This window comes from Rhinatrema bivittatum, chromosome 4 (assembly GCF_901001135.1).
Source record: "Rhinatrema bivittatum chromosome 4, aRhiBiv1.1, whole genome shotgun sequence".
Lineage (NCBI taxonomy): Eukaryota > Metazoa > Chordata > Amphibia > Gymnophiona > Rhinatrematidae > Rhinatrema > Rhinatrema bivittatum.
The window spans coordinates 442,853,068-442,877,475 of NC_042618.1; positions in this window are offsets into that span (position 1 = coordinate 442,853,068).

A 24,408-nucleotide genomic window follows, 5' to 3' on the forward strand; every position below is an offset into this window, starting at 1 on the left:
GCGCCCCGGGACGCGACCTGGGGGCGGGTACGGAGGGCGCGGCCACGCCCCCGGACCGCCCCAGGCCGTAACCACGCCCCCGGACATGCCCCCAAAACGCTGCCGACATGCCCCTAAACGCCGCGACGACCGGGCCCGCCCCCGACACGCCCCCCTCGAAGAACCCCGGGACTTATGCGAGTCCCGGGGTCTGCGCACGCCGGTGAGCCTATGTAAAATAGGCTCACCGGCGCGCAGGGCCCTGCTCGCCTAAATCCGCCCGGATTTGGGCGGATTTAGGCGAGCAGGGCTCTGAAAATCCGCCCCCTTGCGCGTACCAAGCCCTAGGGGAGCCCTGATGGCTTTCCCCATTCCCTCCAAGGCCGCTGCTTTTCTTTCACTCCCCCCCACCTTCCCCTATCTAACCCACCCCCCTGCCCTACCTAAATCCCTCCCTGCCTTATTTTATTTTTTACACCTGCCTCTTGCAGGCGTATCTTGTGCGCGCCGGCCGGTTGCTGGCATGCGAACCTCTGGCACAGTCGCTGTGCCGGAGGACTCGGGACCGCCTTGTGCGCGCCGCCGAGCCTATGCAAAGGCCTCAGCCTTTGAAAATCTACCCCATAATTTTTTATTGCGTGTGAGGAGGGTGTGATGGGGTGGGGGGGGGGGGGGGTGCAAGGCTATAAAGTTTTCCTAGGGCCATGGGCATTGCTGTACAAACATTGAACAGAGTCTCCCAACTCGTGGGGTCAGGTCGTGTGTAAAGGGGGAGGGCACAGGTTTTCACTTGGCCATAGGCGCCAAATTGCCTGGCAACAGCTCTGGTGGAAGAAATGGAAGAGAAGCCCAAGGGTCGTCGCTGGAACCCGGGAGAGTGAGGGCCGAGAGGAAAAAAGAGGCCACGAGCCTCCGCTGGAACCCAAGCCAGTGGCAGTCAAAGAAAAGGTAAAGGAGGTCACGGGCCGCCGCCAGAGCCCAGGTTAGTGGCAGCGGAAGACTGGGAAAAGGCACAATTTGTGTGTGAAGCAGCCTGCTTGTGTGTATGTATGTACATATATGAGAGGGTGTGTGTATGTGTATACATGAGAAGGGGTATGTGTATGTATCTATGTGTGTGTATATGAGAGGGTGGTGGGGTGTGTATGTGTATGTATGAGAGGGTTTCTGTCTGTGTATGTGTGTGTCTATGAGAGAGAGTGCCTGCGCATGTGTGTGTGTGTTTGAGAGAGAGTAGCTGTATATATATATATGTGTGTGTAAGAGAGACAATCTCAGGAGGACTGGAAATCTAAAGTTCCCAGGTATGGAGAGTGAGAGATTTTTGTTTTATCCTCATTAGTTTTAATTATTGGATGGGATTGTATCTGCTGTTTTGAAATATTTTATTAGCATTTGGTAATATTTTAAACATTTTTATGCATGTTCTTAATTGACTGAATTTATCAGCAGATTTGACATTCTTTTTATTGGTTTGTTTAATGTTTTATATTTCTTGTGTTTGCATTGCTTACAGTGTTTGGCTTCTTGTGATTTGCAGTTCAGTTTTTGTCTGCACGTTTCAATTTAGATTTTATGATCTCTTTATTCTGTATTTGGTGAGAGTCTATCTGTATTCTGCTTGTGTGACTGAGGGTTTAGTTATTCTGCTATAATCTATTTTCCTAATAGGAGGTGTATTGGTGTTTAGGGCCTGATGTAATATTTGCAGTATGACTTTTTCATAGGTTAAGTGCTGGCAATAATGATATGGAAGGCCTACTATATTGGAATTGTAGTTCGGTTTATTCCTGGTTTTCTGTGGGCCAAGTCTACACCCAGTGCACTTTACCATAGGCCTAATACCATATGGGATCCAGTAAACCACCTTGATTACTATGAGAAATGTAGTTTATTAAGTCTATTAAAATATTATTATTGAAAGTGTGTTTTTTGCAGTGTATGCCTATATAATACATATATTGTTGTACGGGATATTTTTACTTCAGAAGATTGTACTCTGAATGTCTATTTTCCATGTGCAATCTGCCTGTTTAGGTTGGGGAAGTAAATACATTTTAAAATGTAGAAGAATGCATAAGTTTTAAATATGTGGAGAGGTTTGAGGGAAGGGGGAATGAAAGGCTGTAAGGTTTGTCTAGGGCATCTAATACCCTTGTATCAGCCCTAAGAGAGAGTGTGTCACACACACACACAGACTCCCACCATTCACCAACCTCTCACACCCCCAGGGGGAAGATCCTGGAGAAGGCTGGGAGGCAGGCAATAGGGAATGGAGGAGTCCTATTTCTAGATCCAGGAATGGTGCAGCCAAAGGCCGCCCCGCCTCACTAAACATTTCTCCAGCGCCCCCTAGTGCGGATGCCAAAGACTGAGAACAAAAAAATAACAGGAACAAAAACTGAGTGGTTAGAGCAGTGGGCTGCAAACAAGGGAAGCCAGGGTTCAAATCCTATTGCATTCCTTGTGACCTGGGGCAAGTCACTTCACCCTCCATTACCTTCCCCCTGCCCTGGCCCTCAGGTGATTTCACCTGCATTGGGCCATGGGGGGGGGGGGGGGGGTGCCATTTCACCCTTTGCTTCAGGCAGCAGATTGCCTTGAGCTGCTCCTGATCGGGCCCCCTATGTTTGTTGGCTGTTTTGACATATTTATTCTTTTCATGCTTTTAATATCATGAATGATATCTTATATCTCTTGATTTTATTGCATGATATTGTGTGAGAAGTGATAATGATTCTGTTTTTCCATTGCTGCACTGCATAATACGGCCAAGCTTGTTGTGGTTACCAGAGTATGTTTGTGAGTGAGAGAGAACGAATGAGCATATGTTTGAGCAAGAGGACTCTTTAAGCCAGTGGTCCTGTTTGTGAGTGTAAAAGAGAGCGAGTGAGCCAGTAAGCAAGAATGATACAGTGAACATGTGTGTGAGCATGTATGTGAGAGAGCATGAGTGGGCTAATGAGCATGTGTGTGAACAAGTGCATGAGTTTGTGACACAGTGAGCATGTCGGTGAGAGACAGTAAGTGAGCCAGTGAGCATGTACAAAAGAGAGCGTGTGATCTAGTGGGCATATGTGTGAGAGAGAATATAAAGGAGTATATGTGAGAGAGAGAAGAACGTTTTTGCATATCTCTCATCCCTTACTAATCCATGACAATCTCAGGGTGACTGGAATCTAAAGTACGGAGAGCAGGGGATTTATTTTAGCTTTAATTTTAATTATTGGGTGGTGTTTGCTGTGTCTGCTATTTTGAAATATTTAATTGATTTTTGGGAAATGTTTAAGGTTGCTTTTATCCTTATATTTATTAAATGCTCTATGAATCATCTACTTTGAAATATTTTTTTTTATTAGTATGGTTAACTATTATGATGGAATTATATTTCTTGATTTTGTTTATGAGGAATGGTGATGTTTCTGTTTTTGCATTATTGCACTGCATAGGAGTCTGCTGAGGACTGGGAGGAGAGACGGGACTGGGACCGAGATTGCTGGGGATTGGGTGGGTAGGAGAGTGAGACTGCTATTGCTTCTGTTTCTTTGAGATAGAAAGTGGGAAGAATTTGTTTGGGAAAGAGTTTTTGGGGAAATGTGCCGCTGAAAACTTCTATATTTTTACAGTACATGGAAAATGTTTTTATTTCTCTGCTGTTATACTACAGGCAAAGTCTGGCTTTGGGGGGTTTCCAGGTCATGTCGCCATGTTCCTCTTTCTAATTTATGGTCAGTTATTCTGTATTTGGTGAGGAGGTATTGATTTTTTTATTAGTATGGTTAACTGCAGTATTATGATGGAATTATATTTCTTGATTTTGTTGCACAGGAAGCATTTTCCCCAGTCTCAGCCAGAGACTTCCGTAGTTCTTTTAAAGTAATCTTAGGCCTCAGGTAGCATTTTGCTACCTGAGGTCTTGATCCAGCTAAAGATGTCTGCAGGCTCAGTTCTTTATTTGTAAATATATATATATAAAGGGGTAGATTTTAAAAGGTTGCGCACAGGCGTACATGTGCGAGCACTACCCGGTGCGCACACATGTACAACCGTTTTTATAACTTGCACGCGCAAGTTATAAAATCCAGGGTCGGTGCACGCAAGGGGGTGCCCAATTGTGCACCTTGCGAGCGCCAAGTCGTGCGGCCTTCCCCGTTCCCTCCCAGGCCGCTCTGAAATCGGAGCAGCCTCGGATGGAACTTCCCTACCCCCCACCCCACCTTCCCTTCCCCTAACTTCCCCGCCCTTTCCCCCCAACCTTTTCTTTTTTAATCTCCAAACTTACTTCAACCCTGGGGCAGTTGGCCGGTGCACGAACCCCCAGCACAGCAGCAAACATGGCCGCTGTGCTGGGAGCCTGACCCGCCCCCAGACCGGCCCTCTTATGCCCCTCCCCGCCCCTTTTTGTAAGCCCTGGGACTTACATGCGTCCCAGGGCTTTACGTGCATTGCCGGACCCTTTTAAAATAGGCCCCACACGCGTAACCTTTTGGAAATCCAGCCCAAAATGTTTAGGGCCAATGCTTAAAATGTGGACTCAATGAAGAAAAAGAGCAAAATTTTCTTTAGCCATTGAGACATGACAAATAAGCCCTAAAGCATGAGAGGTCCAAAAAACAGTGCACATCGCTAGGCATGGTTGAAGGCCTCTGACTTCAGGCCTGAGGTACAGGAAAAACTGGTTGATTTGCCATGCGTAGGTGATAACCTCTTTGATTCAAAGGTACAAGATGCTTTGGCCCAATTGAAAGAATATACGGAAACCTTGCGCCAACTGTCGTCGTTCCGCAAGATTCTGCTGCATCATCATCTCGCCATCCTCCAAGGAAGGAATCTTGGAAGCCTTTCTTCAGTCAAAGGCGTTATTACCCTCCAGCATCAAGGGGCAGACCTTCTCGTCCACAGCAAAGATCTCAGCCCAGACAACCTAGAGCTGCTAGGCCTCAACCTCCACTGCAGACGGGACCGGCTGCAGGTTTTTGAGGCCACCACCAGAGACCAAAACCATCTCCACAACCCAAAACCGGATCTGCCAGTAGAAGGCCAAGTTTCCTCGTTTTACAACCATTGGGTACAGATAACAATAGACCAATGGGTACTCTCAATAATATCTCGAGGTTATCAACTCAATTTTGTCTCAATTCTAAGAGATTCTCTTCCAAAACCTCTTTCACTAAGCGAACATCACATAATTCATCTACAAGCAGAATTATCCACCCTTCTGAGAGCCAGAGCTGTAGAGCCGGTTCCCCGGACTCAGCAGGGCAGAGGGTTCTACTCCCGGTATTTTCTCATTCCAAAGAAAACTGGAGGCCTACGTCCCATCCTAGACCTCAGAAATCTCAACAAATTTCTGAAGAAAGAAAAGTTCAGGATAGTTTTTCTAGGCACCATGCTTCCACTTCTTAAAACAGGAGATTGGCTTTGTTCTCTGGATCTACAAGATGCTTACGCTCACATTCCAATATTCCCTCCTCATCGTAAGTATCTGCACTTCATGGTGGGTCATCAACATTTCCAGTACAGAATTCCAGCACAGAATCCCTTAAGAAGCAGATTTCGTCATTAATTCAGGATGCAGTTGCAAATATCACGACACGTGAAGCTAATTTCTTGTTTGTAGAATTTCCCAAAACTCCAGTCTTCTACGTGCTCCCTAAGATCCATAAGACTTTGCAAAATCCTCCAGGCCGACCCATTGTGTCGGGCATTGGCTCTGTGTTAGAACCACTTTCACAATTCCTAGACATCTTCTTGAAACCTTTTGTACCACAAATTAGATCATATGTATGTGATTCATCCCATTTAATTACAATATTGAATGAACTACATTTACCATCTGGCCCCTTTTACTTCGTTACACTAGATATAGTGTCTTTATATTCAAATATTCCCCAGGGGGAGGCACTATTATCAATTGAAGAAACACTCAATTTACGTTCTGGTCCTACACGTATACCAACCTCTTTCTTGATGGATCTTGCAAAGTTGGCCTTAAACCATAACTTTTTCAGGTTCGATACTACTTATTACCAACAGATAAAAGGAATAGCAATGGGGGCGACTATGGCCCCCAGTTTAGCATGCCTTTACGTAGCCAAATTTGAGGAGACATATATTTATTTATCTGAGTGGTCTAAGTTCATATATGTATGGCTTAGATTTATTGATGATATTTTTCTCATTTGGCTGGGTACAGATATGCAATTTTTCACATTTTTTGATTGGTAAATCAATGTAATTTGAACATTCAGTTCAGCTTTAATATCTACCCTCTTCAGATTCCTTTCCTTGATATTTTGATTTCACATGACAATACCCAGTTTACCATGACTATATTTAGAAAAAATACAGACCATAATACTTTATTGAGATTCGATAGTTGTCACCCCATAATTCTCAAAGAGAATATACCCACCGGCCAATTCTTGCGATTGCGACGGCTTTGTTCGTCTAAGTCAGACTTCATTGTGAAAGCTAAGGAGATGACATCTAGGTTCCAACAGAGGGGGTACCCGAAGAGAGTTTTAAAATCAGCTTTCAAGTGAGCTCTTAATGTGAATAGGGATTTGTTATTCTTACCCCAGTCTACAAGTACTGACACGTCCTTAAACTGTATATTACCTTTTTCTTCGTTGAGTCATTTGATTACTAAAATTATACGTCAACATTGGAATTCTTTATCCCTTCAGAATTTGTTACAAGGACATTTGCGGTTCACACATCGGAGGCGGTATAACTTGCGTGATCTATTGACACAATCTGACTTTAATTCTACACGCCTGAACCATTCTCACATAGGCATACCAACCTTGTGGAAATTGTTCAGTTTGCCAACACTCGGGAGTTATATCATATTTTGATAACCCTTCAACGAGTACAAGATATGATTTAAAATCATGCTCAAATTGTGATTCGGAGGGGGTGATTTATGTTATTCAGTGCCCGTGCCGTAAAGTATATGTTGGTAAGACTACCAGAAAGGTCAAAACTAGAACTGTGGGACATCGTTCCAATATCAAACACACACGAGAAAATGTGCCCTTAGTTGAGCATTGGGTCCAGTGTTCTCACAGTATCTCAGATTTATTTTTCTTTATTTTGGAAGTTGTTCCCCCGTTGCATCGAGGGGGTAATTTTTCTGAACATTTGATTCGTAAAGAACAACGTTAAGATTTTTTTACTTGATACTGTTACACCTCATGGACTAAATAAAGAACTGGAATGGACTTACTTCACCTGAATCTCCTCAATGACGTGTTCTCTCATGATTGGTTGATCCTTTCCCGGTATCGCTGATTGGTCCAGCTCTGTTTTTGGCGCCTTTTAGGAGGACTTTAAAAATACATTGCTTCTAATAGTATACGCGCTCCCGAATATATTACTTTGAGAATCATGACGGTATGTAACAAATCTTTTCAAATAAGTATGTCTGTTTGTCTAGCCTCATTTGAAATAGTCCTTTTATGTTCTTGTTTTAGATGTGTTTACATTGATCTGTCCCTCCCGACGCAGCCCCTGCGAAACACAGGTCCGTGTTGGGGGACCCATTGTGAAAATTGTATATGATTAACAGTGGAGTTGCATATGAATTCATTCATTCATTAAGTCTTGCGAAGTGGACTATGTGAACTTTCTGCACCTAGTGTATTATAATATTATTTTTGGGTGCAGTCCTTGCTCTTGGATTTGCTGCAGTACAGAGTACTACCATTCGGACTTGCCTCAGCTCCCAGAATATTCACAAAATGCCTGGCAGTAATAGCAGCACACTTACACTAGGAAAGTGTCCATGTCTTCCCTTATCTAGACGACTGGCTCATCAGAAGTCAATCTCAACAAGGAGCTCTGGCTTCCCTCAGTTAAACAATTGCTCTACTTCACTCCATGGGCTTTTTCATCAATTATAAAAAGTCCCATCTAATTCCGTCTCACCTGCTTCAATTCATAGGAGCAGAATTGAACACCATACTTTCAAAAGCTTTCTACCCGAGGATCGGGCAGGGCACGCTTTCCCTATTGGCAACTCACTACAATCGAAGAAACAAGCAACAGCTCAACAGTTTCTAACTTTACTAGGCCACATGGCCTCCACAGTTCATGTCACTCCTATGGCAAGACTAGCCATGAGAATAATCCAATGGACATTAAGATCACAATGGATCCAAGCCATTCAACCACTGTCCTCTCCAATTCAAGAAACCCACCAACTACACAATTCGCCTGGGTGTAGCTCCAACTCGCCTGGGTGTAGCTCGCCCAATTCGCCTGGGTGTAGCTCCAACTCTCATAACTCAGGATCAGAGTTGGTTGCGCCATCCCAACCTTCAATCCCTATCCCTGACAGCATGGATGTTGAAAGCTTGATCTTACAACCACTCAATCTTTCATCCAATGTCTCTCAAGTGCTTATAGCTTCACGTAAACCTTCAACACGAAATAACTATTCTTCGAAATGGAAAAGGTTTACTTTGTGGTGCACACAAAATAACATTGACCCTTTCTCCTGCCCCACAACTTCTCTACTAGACTATTTATGCCATCTTTCAGAATCTGGTCTCCAGACCTTATCTGTAAGAGTACACTTAAGTGCAATCTCAGCTTACCATAACAAAATGAGAGATGCACCTATATCCATACAACCTCTTGTCAGTAGATTTATGAGAGGTTTAACTCAACTTAAACCACCAATTCGGCCACCAGTCACAGAATGGGACCTTAATCTGGTTTTAACAAGACTCATGCATTCTCCTTTTGAACCCATGACTTCCTGTGATCCTAAATTTCTCACATGGAAGATCATCTTCCTTATAGCCATTACATCACCTAGAAGGGTTAGTGAGTTACAAGCACTTGTCACGTGCTCACCCTATACAAAATTCCTACATGACAGAGTGGTTCTCCGGACACATCCAAAATTCCTCCCCAAGGTAGTCACGGAATTCCACTTGAACCAATCCATAGTTTTACCCACTTTCTTTCCAAGGCCTCATTTTCACCAAGGAGAACGGGCCTCACATACCTTGGACTGTAAGCGTACGCTATCATATTACTTAGACCGCACTGCAGTCCACAGGAAATCCACTCAACTCTTTGTTTCTTTTGATCCAAACAAACCGGGAAAAGCAGTGGGTAAACATACTCTATCCAACTGGTTAGCAGATTGCATACAGTTTTGCTATGAAAAAACAGGCCTTCCTCTCCAAGGGCGAGTAAAGGCGCATTCAGTAAAATCAATGTCAACCTCAGTAGCACACTATCGTTCAGTGCCAATTCTTGGCATATGTAAAGCAGCAACATGGAGTTCTCTTCACACCTTTGCAGCTCATTACTATTTGGACAAAGAAGGACGACAAGATTCAGCCTATGGACAATCTGTCTTAAAAAACTTGTTTCCAGTTTAATCCCAACTCCTTCTACATCCAACCTGCTGTGATCTTCGGCTGCCTCATTTTCACCAACAATACTTCAGTGTTGCTTCACTACAAACTGACTCAGCCTCTAGCTTGCTAATCACCCATATGTGAGGACTAGCATCCTGCTTGTCCTGGGATAAAGCAAAATTGCTTACTTTGTAATAAGTGTTATCCCAGGACAGCAGGATGTAGTCCTCACGAAACCAACCCACCACCCCGCGGAGTTGGGTCCGATACGTTTTATTATTTTATTTTTGCTAAAGCTTATTGCTACATACGAGACTGAAGGGAGACCCCTGTGGCTGAGAATATCATGGCATGCTGGGCATGCTCAGTGGGCTCAGAGTGCCAGTCAAAAGTTTCTAGAAACTTTGACAGAAAGTTTTCCGCAATAGGGCTCCGTCAGTGACGTTACCCATATGTGAGGACTACATCCTGCTGTCCTGGGATAACACCTATTACAAGGTAAGCAATTTTGCTCTCTCCCACATGCTCTCTCACACACACACACACATATGTTCGCTCTTTCTCACATGCTTTTACACACATAGGACTGTACTGGCTCTACACACTACAGGAAGAGAAGCAAGTGCCACCATGGGGCCCAGCAACTCAGTAGAGCCCAGTCTCTATGACAGTCACAGGGAGTTGCAGTCCAGCCTCCTAGATTGTACAAGAAGAGAAGCTGCTGCACACTGCCTGAAAGAAGCATGACTGACCTCTGGTCTTGCGCTTGGTTGGTCAGGTCTTCTCCTCCTCCTTCCTTTGCTGCCCTGCGCCAATCCTATTTCTGCCACCATTGAGGGTGCATGCAGCAAGTAGCATGAACTGTTCTGTTGTGTCTCAGCACTCAAGGATCTCTAGGCTGCCAAGAACGATGTTGGCACTACTGCGGGGAATGGGATAGAAGTTGGACAGAGGTGCTTGAGCGGCCCATAGGATTATTTTCCCCATTATTACCTGTAAGTACTTTGTCTCTTCTCATCTCGGGACAGCTGGCCCGAATAAACCTTGCTGCCACCCCTGGGACCATAGTACTCTAGGTGGCTGTCTAGTTCGCCTACTGCTCCCACCAGTCCTGCAGTTATCCATGATATAACAGCCAAGTGAAAACACCCTGAAACAGCAAGCTTTATAGTTTAAACCATTGCTACTGGGCAAAGAGGCGACTAGGAGCTCTTCCTTTGGAAATAAAGAAGAATGAGCCATTGAAAAACATAATTAAACTTTCCCATCGCCAAAGAATAAATACAGCTCGCTAATTTTATTGTTTAAAATGCTTGTGGTTTTTGATGGAATTGTTTGCAGCCTGCCGCTATAAACGTGATGCATGGGGAAAGGAAGTTGTCAAAATCTTTTGCTTTGTTTTTGATCAAATACATTTTATAGACCTCATGGCATAAGCAGTGCAAATGCTGTTTGTCTATTTACATGATGGGGGATATTTTTATGCTCCTGAAAATGCCCAGAAAGTAGTTAGGGAGAGTCCATTAGCTCCAAGTTTCTGCTCCAAAAATAAAGAGAAGAAGATAGCTTTCTCTTAAAGTAAATAAACATTTTTGGAGAAAGATGGCACATCACAGCACTATATACACACTCATAGGACAATATTTCTCCACAGCTCCCATTCCTGATCTGTTTATTTATTTTGCAAATATGAAGTAAAATGTAAGATTTGCATCTGTTATAAAATCACTATGCACACAAATATGTGCGCACGATTTGATATTGACGTGTACATCTTTGTGCATATGGCAACTCAAGCGCGTAAGTGGGGGGAATTTTAGTAGCTATGAGCGCCAACGCAATTACCTGTTTCCCCAGTTTGTTCCCAGTTCAGCCCAGCTAAACCCCCTAGCTAATTTGCCTCCCTTTTACCCTATTAGCCCTGATCCTTAAAACCCCGCTGACTAACCTAGTTTTTTTTTGTACACAATTTATAAGCCGTCCATAGCAGAAGTAAAGTTACGCTGTAGGGGACCCTCCTGGACCACGTCCATGCCCCACCCCTTTTGGTAAAAATTTTTTTATGGGCATATCAGGAATTACGCGCATACTCGCAGGGTTTTTAAAATTCATGCAGCTCGTACCGGGCCAAGTCACGCGCGTCTCTCCCGGCTTTGGCATGCTTAGGGCTGTTAAAATCGACCAATTAATACTCACTATTTCAAATAATGTTCACAACAAGGTACAACTTAAAAATAAACAATATCATTACCAAAATAACAGCAACAAACAATTTCATAAAAAACAACAACATAAAATTCAGCATAGTCTTAAGTTCGTATAGTAGGCATTTATTACAGATTCTAGCTGTAAAAGTATTTTGGCATGTTCGTCTGCAAGCTAGGTCCTTCTCTGTAGTTTCACAATCATGGAATAGACTTCCATGGAATTTAAGAGAAGAGGGGAATCTGTTAGGATTCTGGAAGGCTGCCCGATGTTTAACAATGTTAATTTTAATGTATTTTAATAATTTGTTTTTTAAATTTATATTGTGCATCGCTTAGGAATATTGTATCGGTTAAGCAATTAATAAATGACTTAAATAACATAAACAATACAACACAGATAAAACGGTATCATCATCAAATCAGTTAACAAAGGACAACCCCTCTCCAGCTCTACACAAAAACATAAAGCTCCAGTCTTCAGAGAATGGCGAGAAATCATTCGACTGCTGAATTTCTTCTTGCTGGGACGAAAACAGGAGAAAGCTCTGTTTTAAGTCCGAGCCAGCTGCGCCTCCTTCACAGCTGGAGCAGTCAATAAACAAGCGTCCCGTGATCTCAGTCCTCGCCTTGGTAATTAACATTAAAGGCGCTGGCAGAGATAAACTGGACCGGGACCGTTCATGGCTGTGCTTTAAAGTGGGCGCCGTGAAGCACCAGGAGCCAGTGAAGGTGTCCTGCGGCTGCAGTTTGGACTGCACGCACGTCCCCGGCAGCCCCGCCCAAGCCGCTCCGCAGCAGTCCAAGTGCAACATGAATGGACGCTCTTTATGGAAGAGAGGCCTCATGTAATGAGAAGGTAGAAACGCACATTCTTTAATGTCATTCCTTGGTGCCTAAATATCGCTTTCTCAGCCCTGGTTTACTCACGCTGCTGGACAAAGATTCATTGGAAAATAAAGTGGGAGGAGAGAAGAGGGGACAGTGCAAAAGCCACGTGCTTGAATGGCCCCTCTTCTGTAGCTGCAGGACTCGGCCCTCTGTGCCACCGAATACTGATCTGAATATCTGCTCTGAGATTTAGGATACGCCCCATGCCTTATACATAAACGATACTGATCTGAATATCTGCTCTGAGATTTAGGATACGCCCCATGCCTTATACATAAACGATACTGATCTGAATATCTGCTCTGAGATTTAGGATACGCCCCATGCCTTATACATAAACGATACTGATCTGAATATCTGCTCTGAGATTTAGGATACGCTCCATGCCTGCATAGGGTGTTTTCTTTTCATGCATTTTGTTTTTTTAGACAAACGGGTATGCATGCTGCCAGTAGGGGAATGTACACAGCCTTTTTTGACCACTGGACCTTGGCAGATTGAATCTGGGTCCTAATCTGATCGGGACCCAGAGGAATGACGGAAAGGTGAGCCCCGAGTCATTAGCACAGTTTACATTTCTCGCAGACCCCGTAAAATCCCTCCTTTGCTTTGCCTGTGGGTTGGACTGGACTGGAGGAGTCTACAGTTCCCAAACCATGAGCATGTTTTAGATTAGGGACCCTTCTACATAAACGAATAAACGTGACTACAGTATTTGTTTGTGTGTGATCTATTATATTAGGGACCTTCATTTGCAGCTTTTATATTATTTTTCAATGTTCTAGCGAAAAAGAAATCGGTGGGAAAATGACTTTGCTATTACACACAGGAGAAAAATCAGCGGAAAAGTCATTTTTGCAGTGGTTTTATTTCTTGTTATAACATTGAAATTTCCAGGAAAAATGAAATAAAACCTGAAAATGAAGGTCTCTATTTATATAATTGTCCTCAACAGCCCAGTGCATGGCACATCTCTAACAGGAAGAAATGCATATTGGTGCCTAAGGAGAGCAATAATACCCCCCCTACACACTCAGACACATCCAAGGAGTCCCCGAGAGACAGGGACCCGATGAGGCAGTGCAAGGGGAAGTATAGTATTCAGGGAACGGCAACATGCTTGCTTGTAGCTGTGGTTCTCTGAGAAAAAGCTGGCATGCAAAGGCCGTCCTTAATTGCACCCTGCCCTCCCAGACGTTTTAATTCCCATGGACACCATCTCAAACAGTAAAACAGCCATTAACTGATTAACTTGGGCTGCCACTGTTTATATAACTGGCTAATCTCCAAGGGAAATGAATGACCGGCGAGGAAACAATAAAGGGAAACGGTGTTAAGGTGACGGGCGAGGATTTGCTAACATTCTCCGCCCACCAGCTTGTCTCCTAACCATAAATCCGGATGGCCGGACCTCTCCGCCAGTTAACACCGTGTGGTCACTGCACCAAGAAAACCCCTCTGCTGCTGTTATGCTTGGAAGGAAGTCGGATTAAAATGTTGAGTCTGAAGTGGGAGATAATAATGAGGTTCTGTTCTCTGTGTGTCATTTTAAGCTCGGCCAGGTTGATGTGAAATTAATTTGTTTTTGGGGTTTTTTTTAATTATATAAGAATAAGGTGTTAGAATAAAAGGTTGCATAGAATACCACATTAAACCGCTCTCTTATCAGAGTTGTTTCCAAACCCAAACTGCATGACACAAAAAAGTGCTTTGGCTGTTCTTTTGCAGGCTGTGAAAACTTTGATTAGACTAGCATAGGAATTATCAGAAGATGATGTTGTGGACGGGTCCCCTGAGAATATCAGGAATGCTATATTGGGACAGAGCAAAGGTCCAGCGAGCGTGGGCAATCCTGGTCACGAGTACCCGGCAGGATCATCTAACATGCAAGTGAGGGCTGTGTTATTGAAGAGGAATGACCAGACGCACCTAGCAAACCATATAACCTTCAGGAGTCCTCCTGTGGGTAGTTTAAAGGAAATCTAAGGGATCCATTTGTCCTTACTGAACTTAGCAGTTGCCATGGAAAATGCTAAAAAAGTTTTAATACAGTGCAATCAGAATGCATGGAGGGCACTGCTGATGTGCAGCATGCACCTCCTTTGCTTGTTTGGTGTGGTAAAACCTTCAGGAAGGTGGGAGCAGTCTTCCTAAAGGCTCCTGTGCTCACCAGTCAGAAGGGTGGAGAGCCACCTTAGCTGCTGGGAAAGATATTTAAATGCGTTTTGCTGTGCTGGGTACTCAGATGTCTGACCATAACTCGACTGTATTTTGCTGGTGTGTAATAATCACCTACTGTATCTTTTTATAAATAGATGGACTTTTGTGATTGCCTTGATTTTCTTCTATGTATCATGCTGAACCCCTCTGAGCCCTAGCAGTTATCACCTGGATGGCTACTGCATGCCTCTGATTTAAAGCAGCCAGTGGTTTGAATAAGCCATAATCACAGTATTTTGTTTTATAGATAGAATGATGGTGTGCAGATCCCATCTACACTGGTTTATAATGACAAAATTATGGAAACATGTTAGTGGGCAGATGTTGCCTTTGTATTTAATGAAGAACTCTAATTAAGACCCACACTGCATATTTTGGAGGCTGGTGAATGAACAGATTAAAAAAAAAAAGCAAAAAACCAAACCATTAAAAGAGGACCCACTGAGGGATGAGCTTTTTCTGTTGGGAATAACAGTAATAGAGGCAGCCAGGACGTCACTCTCTCACATCCGCCCTTTTACAATTCAAATAAAACACAGACAACACGTTGGGTTTAACAGGGCTGCAGCTTCAATGCAACACATGGGATGCCCGAGCCCAGTAATTAACATTACGCAACATGCAATAACCTCCCAGCAAGACGGTCAGCACCAGCCGCCCGGCTAGAGTTCCAAGCCTTGAACAGAGTTCCGACCCCCGCCACCTCCCAGCAAGGAGCCCATACTAGGCAACTGCACCCAGTTATCTGCCAATCCAAATGTAACAGGAATAAAGCTTAACACAGAGAAAATATGTACTGTGGCGGCTCGGGCCATCCGCCTCAATAACCCCCCCCCCCTGCTGTGACAAAAACAACCCCCTTTACAACAGCAACAGAGAAGGGTGGGTGGGAGGGAAGTGACTAGGACGGCTGCTGCGACGCAGGGCACTGCTGTTATTTGGTGGCACGCAGTCAGTATAAACCCACCCCCCAATGCAGCCGTGACGTCACCGAGGGAACCGCCGGGAGACGGACAGTACAGATATGAATTGCTGGAGCTGGCGAATCACGGGCTTTACAGCACGCGCCTCGCCTGCCCCAGCTCCTTCCTCCCCCTCTCCCCCCACTTCCTTGCCCGCCGGCTGACCTCCCCGCGGCCCCCCCCCCCCTCACGGCACGGATCCCGGGGCTGCAGCTCCCCAAGTGGGCCTGGTGCCACATTCCTTTGGCCGACCGGACATGAGGTCAAGGGAGTGACTATAAAATTACTTGTGGCAGCTGGAGTAGCTGTAGATCGAGAATGGACTGGACTGAACCATAATAACTGGATAGACAGAACGTAGGAATGCTTTGCAAAGGGAGTAAATGGCTTTGTCTACACAAGAAAATAGCAACAAGTTATGGAAAGCTGGCTCCCTTTTTTTTTTTTTAAGAGATATATGCTGAATATCCACTTTGATTTCAGACTTCAGCAGTTTATGGTCTCTAATAAATGGTCTGTAACTTGATCAAAATACACCGGTACTCTAAAATTAATTAGTCAGACGCTTTGGTAAATTATGACCCATCATAATAGGCTTCATCTAAATAGCAATGTTGCTAGATGATATGCCTTATTTATAATCATCGGTCAATATTAGACATCAATTTTTTTTCAATACTTTTCGTTGCATTAAGTGATAGTGAACTTAGCTTAGTGCAGTGCTGTCGCTGAAGCCGTAACTATGCCCGACATGGTTCCATGTTTCGAACCGTCCTGGTTCTTTATCAAGGGCTTAATATTCAGCATCTAAAAATTTAAAATAACCAATGTTATAAAACTTATATGCAACATTCTATATAGTAATCAATAGCAGTGGAGCCAAACTTCAAAATCACCAAGGTAAACTGCTCACTGTATTTGTAGTCCTTTCCTGTTCAGGGGATCCTGAATACAATCATGGCGGATCGGCGTTGATTTCCTGTCTGAACGCCGGATGTCAAGCCTTCATTATATGCGTGATTCCTATCGTAATGATGCCATGATGTCATACTTCTCAAGTTAGGGTGTACCATTCGATAGCCAGATTTAAACCATTAGGGTGCACTGAGTTCAGCTTATATATCCAATATTGCTCTCTATAGTTGAGGAGGGATTTTATATCACCTCCTCTCAAATTTGTGTGTACCATCTCAATGATACGCCATTTGATGTCTTGAAAAGTGTGTTGTTGTTGCACGCAGTGAGCCACTATAGGAGCCTGTAGTTTGGATGTATTAAGGCAGCTACGGTGTTCAGTTAATCTGGTTTTGATAGAACGTTTGGTTCTGCCTACATAAATAAGAGAACATGGACATTGCAATATGTAAATCACATTTCGAGAAGTGCAATCTGTATGTTGATATGCTTGAAAAATATTACCCTGAGGATCCGTCCAATATGGTCCTGTAAGGGCTTGATTGCAAAATGTACAATTATTACATTGCCAATGTCCAGTAATAATAGGCTGTGGCTGACTGTCTGATAAATAAGAATGTATCAAAATATCTTTCAGATTTTTGCCGCGATTGTATGCTATCACTGGCAGATCTTGAAAGACAGTATGCATTTTAAGAGTTGGCCAATGATACACGATTAACTGGGAGATTTGTGAGGAAAGAGCTGAGTAGGGCAGAATGCACGTTAGCGGGGCATCTCCAATTTTGTTATTGTCTAATAATAGCCATTGTCTTTCAGCATGTAAAGCTCGTTGAAATGCTAATTTAACATATTTGTTGGGATAACCCCGCTGTGCAAATTTTAACATCATGGACTGAGACTGTGTGATAAAATCTGTTTTCTGGGTACATAGTCGTCTTAATCTGAGGAACTGGCCGATGGGTAAATTTTTCTTTAAATGAAATGGATGAAAGCTAGAAAAATGTAAATATGTATTTTTGGCACATGATTTAATAAAAATATTGGAGTTAAGGTGGGAGTCTTCTTTATAAATCAAGATGTCCAAAAATTCAATCTTCCAAAAATCATAATGTATTGTGAACTGCAGATATGGATCTAATGTGTTTAACCATCGCAAAAAATTGTGCAAAGCTGAGTACCGGTGTATTTTGATCAAGTTACAGAGTGTTACTTTCACTGAGTACTACAACTGATTGCGTTAACATTGGGGTTCTTGTGAGACCAAGTTGATTAGCACTCTAATAAATGGTACCACATCATGAAGAAATGTAATAACGAACTTTATTAACAATGAGAACAGAAAAACTTTTTTTTTATTTGAGAACCTGGAGGAGTAAAGAAGTTGGATCTTAAAAAGACAGGCGCTGACATAAATGGATTGCTTTGGCCTACCTGCTGGCTCTGATTTATTATTATAGAACTCTAGAATATCAGTATGGAAATTTGTGTTCCTCTTTGTTTAATTGCTTTTTTTTTTTTTTTTTGCATTAAAGGTAGATGTCAAGTGGAAATGGCATTTTGCACAGTTACTTGTGAAAATGTCTGTAATTTTTATTTCACTTCTTTAACAAAAAAAAAAATCTAATAAAATTTAAAGTAAAAAAAACAGACCCCACTGCATGGGGGGGGGGGGGGTAGATGTCGTTCTCATGGCAAAGACACCATGAATATTAATGCCAAAGAAGGATGGTGATGAAAGCTCAAGCAAGAGGGTATTTCCAAGGAGAGTTCTGTAAAAGCCAAGTACAAGATAAGAAAAATGAGCGCCAGCAGGTAACTGTCTCCATTGCTGCTACTCGGCAAATATTTATGTTGAGGCAAAATTCAAAGTCATTTAACTGGATAACTCACAAGATCTGGGTGAATAAGAAAGGGGCAGGAGTGAGATAGCCAAAAACGTATCCAGCTAATTCCGATATTTGGGGGTATCTGAGAGCAGGTCTAAAGTTACCCGGGAACGCGATCCAATACTTAGCACAAAGCTTGGCGTTCAAAGGTGGTCCATAATCTGCACAACAAATTCAGATACCGCCTTCCAAAATCTCAGATAGTTTAGTTCCGTGCGTACATCTAAAGCAGGGATGGCCAATTCCGGTCCTCGAGAGCCACAGATGGATCAGGTTTTCAGAATATCCACAGTGAATAGGAGTAAGATAGATTTGCAGACAATGTGGCAGTGCATGCAGATCTATCTCATGCAGTTTCATTGTGGCTATCCTGAAAACTTGATCCGTCTGTGGCTCTCGAGGACCGGAATTGGCCATCCCTGATCTAAAGGGAGGGAGTTCCCCAGAGCAGGCACCTGAGAACTGAATGAGGCCTCACCGATGCCCTCAAGCCTTATGTCCGAGGGGGATGACCTCAACGAAGACTCTTCTGAGGAAGGCGTATGGAGCCTGAAAGTAAAGAAGGATTCAGAAGTTTTGAAAAATACATTGAAACCCCAGTGTACAATGCGCAAAACGTTAAGCATAAGATTTTGAATCTAACACAGCTTAACATCAGGAGGCAATGTAAAATTTGCAAAATTGGGGTTACAAGGTCAAAAAAAATGTTTTTTTAAACCAAAGATCACCTTAGCAGTCGTATTCTGAATTAGCAGTAATCGCTTTATTTGTGAATTAATGTGAAATAATGTTATATGTTGATATTTGATTAAAGTGTGACGTACAAGAACACTGTAATGCCTTGGTTACCTCACAATATTCCAGGCTCTTTAGTTTACACAAATCATAGATCATTTATTAAATATATTAAATTAGATCTGGGACAGACAATCCAATCTCAGGATTAGTAACACAAACTGAAGAATTAACGTCCCCTGGAGAGGACCTTTGCTAGCAGATAATGCACCAGTGGAAGGTGCTAGAGCCTGAGGTCACTTAACCCCTGCTGGATATCCTAAAACATAATGGGACATTATAGCTATTATGTGGCCTGGCTACTGGGAGCAGCAAACAGTGGTTCAGGCTCTCTTCTCAGGCTATGATATCGCCTAGGCAGCAGGTCATAGTACATCACATGCTTTTCCGCCAGACATACTATTTCGTCCCAGGACCAGGACCATTTCCCATGACTCTTGGGTGGGTGGCACATAATTACTCTACCACACAGTCTCATGTGGCAGTTTGCCATAAATACTTTCAAGTCAATGAACACCAGATAATCGTGCTTGACATTAAATTTTGTAAGCATAAGCAAATCTGGTTTTCAAAAGAGCTCTTTTGTGACTCTTCAGATTCATCGCCTTCATATAGTAGAGATGGGGTTAGATTTAATATGCCCAAGGGAGGACTTACTTGAACAATGCACATAATACAGCAGCTGTTTCATTAAACCTTAAACAATTTACCAATCAAGAGGTAGCTAGCCTAGAGTTAAGAAATGTGTGTCTGTGCCGATGGGGTGGTTAACATTTTCTTCATATTAAATTTTTCTTCTCTCAATACTACTAGAATACACACTTTATCAGGTTTGACAGCCTCTAGCTTCTAAACTGCTATCACAGATTGCTGCATTTCAAGACTATCATCACGCATGGACAGTCGCATCCCAATTTATCTCTCACCTAATGTCATTTTCTGCTCTTGTTACAGTCTCTGCTAAGACTGTCATTAGCCAGGGGTAAACAAATGTCAGTCCCTGGAAATTACATTATGACTTACCAAAGAATTGGTGTTTCCGATCAGCATCATAGAGCAGAATCTCTGTATGTCTATATGCCGAGCAACTTAGTAAGAGGTTGATGTACCAAGGTGTGCTGGGCTTTGCCTAACCACCTACGCCAATTCTCATTTAGCATACAAAATTTCGGTCTATGCAAATGACCCTGGAAGAAAAATTATGCTTATAATTTTTCTACAGACGTTCACAAAAACTTAACTACACCTTCTTGAAGTGTACTTCCATTTTTTTTTTTTTTTTTTTGCAAAATTACATCTGCAAACCATTCGTGGCGCATACTTTATGCATTCATAGCTAATAAGCTACTTTGCATGATTTTGCATTGCAGGAACTTATTAGCTTGTATTGGAGTGCTGAAACTCACAAATGATAAATTACATGATAAAATCGCTGTTGTCACAAAAATGAAAAACCGCATGGTAGAAGCCCGTCACACACTTTAAGTCCCAACACTACTTCTGGACTCCTCTGAGTGCCTGTGAGAGCACCAGCTCCAACGAATTCCAACAAAACTCCTAAAAGACTTTCAAAAGCTCTCTCCCCTGTGCCTCGTGGGAGGTAGTTTTACACCCCAGAAAAGAACCACCCTGACACTCAGCTAAAATACACACATCCTCTAAACTCCTTCTGACCCTCCTTAGCTAGAAGATTCCACATGGTAAAAGATAGCAGAAAACTTCAAAATACCTCTGACCCCCTTGGTGAGCCCTCCAAGCAGGAAGATTCTACATTTTAACACATAGGCCCAATGCATTACACTGCTAATTCACCGCTAGTGGCCAAGCAGGGGCCTCATATTGATAATCCTTTGTGTTTTGTGGAGGATGAATAATGGCAAAATTAACACCAGAGTTTATTGTTCTTTAACTTTAAAACTTGAATTTATTTAAAAGAATTTTAGCTTGCTCTATCACCAGTTCTTGGTGAGTAACAAACATATAAATGAAACAGACACTTTTAAACAGAACTATATAAAAACAGCACCAACATTTGTCAAACATCGTCCTAGACAAAATTCAGTTAAAAGGCTCCATCTAAACTGAGCTGAGCAGGTGACCAAGAGCTATGATTATTATTATTATTTATTTGCTTTTGTATAGCGATATTCGTTGGGGTACATCACATCGGTTTACATGTTGGCGTGGAGAAATAGTAGGACGAGCGTGTCTTACTATTTTACATAGAGGAGGCAAATCAACAGCTAGTACAATTACATTTTAGTCGTGGTGATAAAACATTACTTATTAGCTGCCATGATCAAGTGTAAAAGCTTGTGCAAATAAAAAGGCCTTCAACAATTTCCTTAATCTCAGAAGTGATGTCATAGACTTTTGATCACCAGGCAAAGAGTTCCAGAGCTGAGACCTGGCAACTGCAAAGAAAGGTCCTCTGGATTTGGCTAATCTAATGGTTTGACCAAAGGGACAGCTCACAGACACTGAGATGAAGATGTCAATGCATGAGAAGGATGGTAGATTTTTAAAACAGTGTTAAAATATCTGGGGGCTTGGCTGTGCAAGACCCTGAGTAACCCTTTGTCGGGGGGTTTGCTGTTTCCCCTAGGGCCATAAAAGGATTTGTTAGTCGGGGCTACTCGTAGCATCCATCCTCTTCTTTCTGCATCTCTCAGGAAGTGAGCTCTTTCTGTGGGGGAAAAGGAAATCCTTTGTGTCTCGGGTGCTGGAGTGTCTCTCCTGATGTGTGCACCTCTCTTGTGATGTGGTCTCTTCAGGGACCAACAAGGTGGACTCAGACTGGGTGTTCAGTTTAAGTTCACTGATTATTTCCAAAACGTCAATCACTGTCCCACAAACATTCCACAAATGAAATTGTACATTTGAACTATTTACATTGTCTCCCTGCTGGGGTGCTTGTATCCATGCCCCTAGTTCCTGGGAGCTCGCTCGCCACAGTCTACCCATCTGTGCAAACAGCCCAGTACATTGGGGAATCCTAGGGGGGGAGCCCCACGCCATGAAAAGATCCTACCTGGGTCCAAAGTTCAGTCCGAAGCCCACAGCCTGTGTCCTGCTCCCTTTGGGGGTGGAGATCCGGTTGGGAATCTCCCAAGGCTTGGAGAGAAGCCTGATGTTCCAATTCTGCTTACAGTCCACTATCTTCTTCCACAAGGGTGCAGAGGGGTGGGAAAAACCTCCGCACTAACTAAAATGGGACAAATCCAAATGTCTCTATCCAAGAGCTCTCATGCTGGGTAGTGCTGTCACTGGTCTTGCTTCCTCTATGGAGTAGAGGGGTTGCTCACAGGTCTCCAGCCCCTGCTCTCAGGATTGGGGGGGGTTGCCCCTCTCGAAAGCACAGAGTGTTTCCCAGAATAAGAAAAAATGAATCCAAAAGTTAACCTGTTGTTAAAGCTCTGTTGTTAAAGCTGGGAATTAGCAATCTGTTATTAGAGCTCTGTTGTTAAAGCTGAGAGATAGCAATCTGTCATTATTTAGAATAGTTGTGGGTGGATCCTTGGACCAGTGGCAGGTGACCACGCCCTCGGGGGACATCCTGAGAGGGACCACTGGTCAGGCTTAGTGTAGGAGACAGACGCACACTAGTTCTTTTATTAGACAATATATTAAACCACCAGAGGTGGAAGTAGTGAGCTGGAAGTGCCCGGCTGGGCTGTAGTCCCTCAGGTACTGGAACAACGATCCCAAGGTAGCTGTGCTGTAGAGAAACTAAGAAAGTGAGTAGGCAAGACATGCAGAGTTCAGGAACAAGTCCTTGATGGTAACACTCACACAATAGTCTCTTGAGGCAGCCCAGGAGTTAGTATGTATTAGGCCCTCGAGGAGCGAGTACCTGGTTCCAGGGAAAGCTCTGAGAGATAGATAGAAACTCACTGATGGTATAAGCAACAAAGACTTCTTAGTAAGCAGTATATTAAACCACCAAAGGTGGCAGTAGTGAGAGGGAAGCGCCCGGCTGGGTTGTAGTCCCTCAGGTATTGGAACAGCGTTCTCAAGGTGGCTGAGCTGTAGAGAAACTAAGAAAGTGAGTAGATAGGATATGCAGCGTTCTGGAACAAGTCCTTGGTGATAACACTCACACCATAGTCTCTTAAGGCAGCCCAGGAGTTCGAATGCAGTAGGCCCTCGAGGAGCAGTACCTGTCCCAGGGAAAGCTCTGAGAGATAGATGGAAACTCACTAATGTTGTAAGCAGCGATGACTTCTTAGCAGAAGTGGTATTCAGGAGCTGGTCCGGGACGTGGGCCCTTGAGGAGCGAGTACCGGTTCCGGACTGCGACCTGAAAAGAAAAAGAGAGAACGAGGCCCTCGAGGAGCGGGTACCTCTAGTGAAGTCCGAGGAGGCAGAGTAGCTAGGTTTGCGGAGAGCGAATCCCATCCACAGTGACCTGGAGGAAGCGAACCCTTGCTAACTCGTCTTGTTAGCGAAAACTGAGACCTTAAATATCTGGAGCTGATGATGTCATCTCAGGGGGACGCCCCTGAGGTTCGCGCCAACGCCGGTACATCAGTCGGGCCGAGCGCACGCCCTTAGGGGCATAAGGTGGAGCTAGAGGTAGAGAGTGAGTGGTCATTTTCAGTTAGATTTTGAGGTGAAAGGAGCTAGTTTTCTTTTTTCCCTGTTGAGTTGGGCCCACAAACCCAGCTTGGTGTTTTTCTTGTGTTTGGAGGAGATTCCTCATCAGTACACTCCCTGACTGAGAGAGTCTGCCTCCCTTTTGAAGAGAAAGAGGTTTTTATAGATTTTGGTTATGTTGTGTCCGTCGCTGTCCGACGTCTCTGCTCCGCCCACCTTACCTCGTTGGCGACTTCCTCCGGGGTTGATGGAAGGCTGGCTGCTGCGGCATCTCCAGGCGCAAATTTAATCACTCATCTGAAAGAGATAAAATTTTGAAATTGTTCTTGGTTAAAAGGGCCTCTTTATACTTGGGTCGAAAGGTATGGATCTATCCAGAATACAGGGGAGATATGATACAGACCTTCATATAACTAAAAGGTTTTAATGATGCATGAAATTCGAACCTTTTCAGTTGGAAAGAAAATAACAGAACTAGGGGTCATGAAATGAAACTCCAGGTGGAAAAACTCAGAACCAATGTGAGGAAATATATTGGATGCCTAGAATGCCCTTCTGGAGGAGGTGGTGAAGACAA